Here is a 4,913-nt window from a genome sequence, read left to right as displayed (position 1 = left end):
GGAACCTTGAATGGTTTCAGAAATGGAACCGGGCTAGGCTCTTTTCTTTAAAAAATATGTCGTTTTGACGTGGGGAATGGTGGTCAAGAACTACTAGGACAGGGCTTATAGCCGCAAAAACTTGCATGCCGCAAAACCAAAAGTCCGCCGCTGGTAACCCGAATCACCGACGGGCAAAACAAAATGCATCAGAGGTCGCTTGTGAACTGGTCTCCTCATCACGTACCGCTGACGCGCAAAATAAAATCTATTGTTGGTTCTTACTTTGGGACCTGACCTAGGGGCTGAAAAGGCGTGAAAGTGGACGATTGTCGGGTGTCATGGGTGTAGGACGAAGAAGTGACATAGTGGCAGAAAGCTCATCACTTGTTCTTCTCGGAAAGTAGTGACATACTTGTTTTACTTGATTGTCACTCGTTGTATGTGGAACGATGACGATCTTATATAATGATGAGTCATTTCGTTCACATGGTTATTCACTACGTTCAATATTGTCGAATGAGAAAGATGCATATGTGATGCCCACAAGGATAGGGGATCGCTGAAATCTTTGATGGAAAGTATTACCCAAATGTATAGTTCACTACAAGAAAACCCACCCTACAACAACACTTGATTTACAACCCTTTAGATATGCGTTGCAAAATTTTAGCTTAGATACATATATATGCGCTGCCCATGCATCCGTTCCTTAACACGTGATTAGTTGAAAAAGGTGGAAAAACGCGCGTGTTGAAAATTTTAGATCCCGCAGCGGGAGGTATTGGCGGCAACACAAAAAATAAGTTTTTGGCTTTGCCTACACGAAAATTCCTCTTATATATGCAGCTGGGCCCCTGACTGGAGGGAATTTCTACCTTATATCTATCTACTCCCATCCTCTACGAGGCCCTACAACTGCAATCCAGATCTTACTAGTCCGATCTACCAGACTCTTGCACGCCGCCTCCCACCGCCGTGACCCTCTCCTCCCCCGCACTTCATCCCCATCGTCCGCCCTCATCGTCGTCTCGAGAGGAATATGACGGTCCTCATCGTTGGCCATCTAAGCGGCGGATCGGCATGCCTGTCACTCCTTGGACACCGGATGTACTGAAGGGGTCGCTGCACCAGCACTCCAGCAGCCGTTAGATTCCACGCCGGTGTAACCAGGCAATACAGGTAGGAAGATGCTCCTGATATTGGTGTTTCTCTAATCTGTACGGGCAGGATGACGCAGCAGGGCTAGGTGTGGTGGATCTATACTGCTTCTAACGGAGGTTTGATTAATAGTAGTGATGTTCGGTTTGAAACAACACTGGTGATTTTGGTTTACTTAAGCAATACACGATCTGTCCATCATGTTGTAACCTGTTTGATACTGGTTTTAGTCTGTGATCTGCTGGAGCAGGTGTGATTTTTTTTTCCATTCTGATCCCTAATCAATTGAATCAGTTCTTTGTCCTACAGCAAGAAGAATATTTGGGTATAATCCCCGCATGTGTACTGGACGAACTTAACATCACGCGTTGGAGATTTAGGTCTGGTAGTAACTATGGGAGACGTGGAATTATGTGATTGTTTGACTTGCATATTTTGTGCCTATGTGATGTGGTTCAAGTTGCCAATTCATTGCTACTTTTAGCTAATCTATTGTGTTGTATTACCCCTCTTAGGTTTCTTGTCCTCACGTATGGATAATTGAAGCCAGAAAGAACCGATTGTAATCTGAAGACATGCGGGAAGGACTAGAGGTTTTTACTATCACAGATCTATTCAATTGTACTCCATTAAATAAATTTAGTGCCTTATGTGTGCAGCTTGCAGGTTTCCTGGTCTACTATTATGATTGTGTGATCCATTCCTCACCCTGTAGGTAAGCATGCTTTCGTTGAAAAAATAAACTTAGAAAAATGGTTATCTCCTGATTTTGGCATGTACAGACATTTTATGTTTATGATAGAAAATGATTTGCTAATTAATATTTTAAATAATATGCAGACCGTAAATGTTAAATGCTTCGTATATGCAGCTTTAATACTTTCAGTTCTTTTTAAGGAGGGATTGGATATATTTATTTCTTCAACCTTTACTTACATGGCTTCCTTGCTCACAGTAGATGACTGAAGCCGGTTGGAGCTAGGCAGGCCACCAGCAAGTGAAGCATTACTTGTGCTATATCCTAATGTGTACGACTCTTTTTATCTGTTGCACTTTTCTTTGTGTATATAGTCAACCAGTGCACTAAAAAGTTCCTTGTCTAAGCTTCTTGCCTATGCTCCTGTGATCTAGATGTACAGACTGCAGAACATATCCATGCGCAGCAAACAGTTGATATTTTGTTTGCAGATTGAGTACCTGCATCATTTTTTTAGAATCCAAGTAGTTTGTAAGTGACTGATTAGTATACTTCTGTTGCCAACAAATTCTGTCTGATTCTCCTAGATAGAGGTATTCTGTCCACCTTAAAGTTTATTGTGGAAATTAATGATACAAATATTGCAGCCAATGAAATATCGTTAATTGAACAACTCGACGTACAATTTATTATTGGAAACATTTCACTTGGGGCACATTTTAGTAGTTCAAATAGTTTTCCGGGTCGATGATTGGCTTATGTATCTAATAAGACATTATGGTTCTATGTTATATGCTTTTCCAATAAAGTTATTTTGGTTTTATTAATTTAAATTGTGAACACACATTTTATATAAGTAGGACTTAACCTACTTAATTTTCCGCTGCAGGAGGTAAATTTAAAAAGACTACTGTATGGTCAACATCTATATATCAAGAATCCAACGAGGAGGAGGCATGGAGAAGGCAAACGAATGATTTCACTTTATTTCTTAGGTTTTGTTTGATTAAAAAATGTGTCCTGGGGCATATGGATAGCTAGATGAATTAGCGTTCAATGTTCTTTTTCTATCAGGTTGATGTATGTAACTCAGATTGTGTTTTTGAATTTCACTGAATAAAGCTTTATGATTTATTTATAATTATCCTTGAGTTAAGATTGATGTGTTTGTTAAAATTGTAGCAAAGTAGTACGCTTGTAAAATCTGAAGTTCAAGTGTCATTTAGAAGAACGGGAACTGTCAAAACTGATTTGTCGTTATCGAATTATATTTGTAGACTATATAGCTGCGTGGCAATTCCAGTAGGGTAGCCAACAACGTATAAAATTGTTGCTAAGCTCTATTTCTATACGTTGCTACCTACCAACGCCCATGTTACCAACGGAGCTATATGCGTTGCATTGTACCCTTGCAACACCCAAAAACGCAACGCATCTTTATTCGTTGGTAGAGGCGCTAGCAACGCCTAAATAGACATTTAGATACAGATAAATGTGTTGTTGTAGGAGGGGTTCTGTTGTAGTGGTTCAACTCAAGGGGAACACAAGAATATCAATAAGACTTAAGAAATTGAGACGTCACTCTCAACTACACATGTATAGCAATAAACTCACAAAGAAAGTTGTGAATTATAGCAGTTGATTCGAAGCAGTAGAACATGAAGTAAACAATAGCAGCATATTTCCAATTTTCACCAAAAGTAGTGATGTGTAACTTTCAGTGGCTAAAGGTGTAGGCATGAGGTGATAGCGGGGTGTTGCATGAATGATATTGGTCATATAATATAATTCTTATAACATGGCATTCATCTCTAATTCAGATGTGTGTAGGTGTGTGATCCAAACATAGTTATGCGTACTAACCAAGAGAACTTGCATAACATCTTTTTTCCTGCCTGCTCATTTCACTGGTGCCAACTTGGAACTACATGCCATTAAGGTATATCCTTTCGAATAGCCCGCAACAAAGCATTAACTCTTCATGAACACACAATATACTCAAAGTATCGTATATTCCCATTGTTTTCCCTAACTGTCACTTTAGGGTTCACATGTTCAACACAATAATAGGCAATACACTTTTCAGATATATATATGATGGGGCAATAAAAAATTAAGTGCTGAAATCATGTCACTCGGGTCCTAGCAACAAGCATTAAACATAGCAAAGGTGTACAAACACTCATACAAGAATATCCTCAAGACAAATACCTCAAATCTCGATACATATGGATGATTATATGATCAATCCCATCCAATCCCCTTCCACCTCACATGTCTACAGAGAACTACTCACGCATGATGATGCAAAGTGAGCACATGGTTGTTGGTGATGACATTGGTGGCAATGATGGCGGAGAAGACCTCGAAATCCTCCTCTCCGGCATGGAGAGCAGGACCAATCTGACCCCCAAAACGAACACTACTATGAAAAATCCTACCGCTTGCTCGCCAGTGGTAAGTACCTAATAGTCGCGTATCCACTTACCTGTTGTGCCCCACCCGCCAGCTGCTATTAAAATAGTAATCGCGTGCCCATAGCACGTGACAAGTAATCCCATGTCATGTCGCATGCCTACTGCAACCGTTGCTATTATTCTATTAGTCGCGTGTCCGCGCCCGCGACTGGTACATCGCTCCATGTTATTTCAGCTATTTTGACAGGTATATGCATAACAGAATCCATTCACATTAATTAAGCCTAATGGAGTACCAAAATAGCACATCAAGTTCATCACAATGATACACAAGTTAGTATACATGTATATGCATGCATCTAACACACTAGAATCACATACAACAAAAACGCAATCACAAGCAACATCATGGAGACAAGGATGGTCTTCTTCCAGTTCTTCTTCCCTTTTCCTCCTTAATTACTCTTTTCCTCCTTCCTCTCTTCCCCTAAGAGGTTCTTCATGTATCTAGCTTCCGCTTCTGCTTTGCTCTTGTACCCTTTGTAGTTGTTGCCCTTGAGCCCGTTCACTTGTCATCCGACTCGGCGTACACTCCTGAAACCCTACCTTGTACCACTTGTTCGGCATCTCTATAGTCAAGATACATGTGTCATAAGCCA

General features: G+C 40.4%; 1 long non-coding RNA gene across 3 annotated transcripts; it reads left to right on the top strand.

Annotated features, from left to right (window-relative positions):
• Window positions 1–882: 882 nt before the first annotated feature.
• Window positions 883–2,978, top strand: LOC127307105 (uncharacterized). Of its 3 annotated transcripts, XR_007855159.2 has the most exons (5): window positions 883–1,520; window positions 1,656–1,733; window positions 1,807–1,855; window positions 2,099–2,168; window positions 2,727–2,978. It is a non-coding gene; the product is annotated as an uncharacterized lncRNA (long non-coding RNA). The 3 variants fall into 3 exon arrangements; XR_007855157.2 differs by having other exon boundaries at window positions 883–1,733; XR_007855158.2 differs by having other exon boundaries at window positions 883–1,733; window positions 2,096–2,168.
• The last annotated feature ends 1,935 nt before the right edge of the window (window positions 2,979–4,913 follow it).

This window comes from Lolium perenne, chromosome 6 (genome assembly GCF_019359855.2).
Source record: "Lolium perenne isolate Kyuss_39 chromosome 6, Kyuss_2.0, whole genome shotgun sequence".
Taxonomy (NCBI): domain Eukaryota; kingdom Viridiplantae; phylum Streptophyta; class Magnoliopsida; order Poales; family Poaceae; genus Lolium; species Lolium perenne.
The sequence above is the reverse complement of the archived record's forward strand: the minus strand, read 5'-3'. Positions and strand labels throughout refer to the sequence as shown.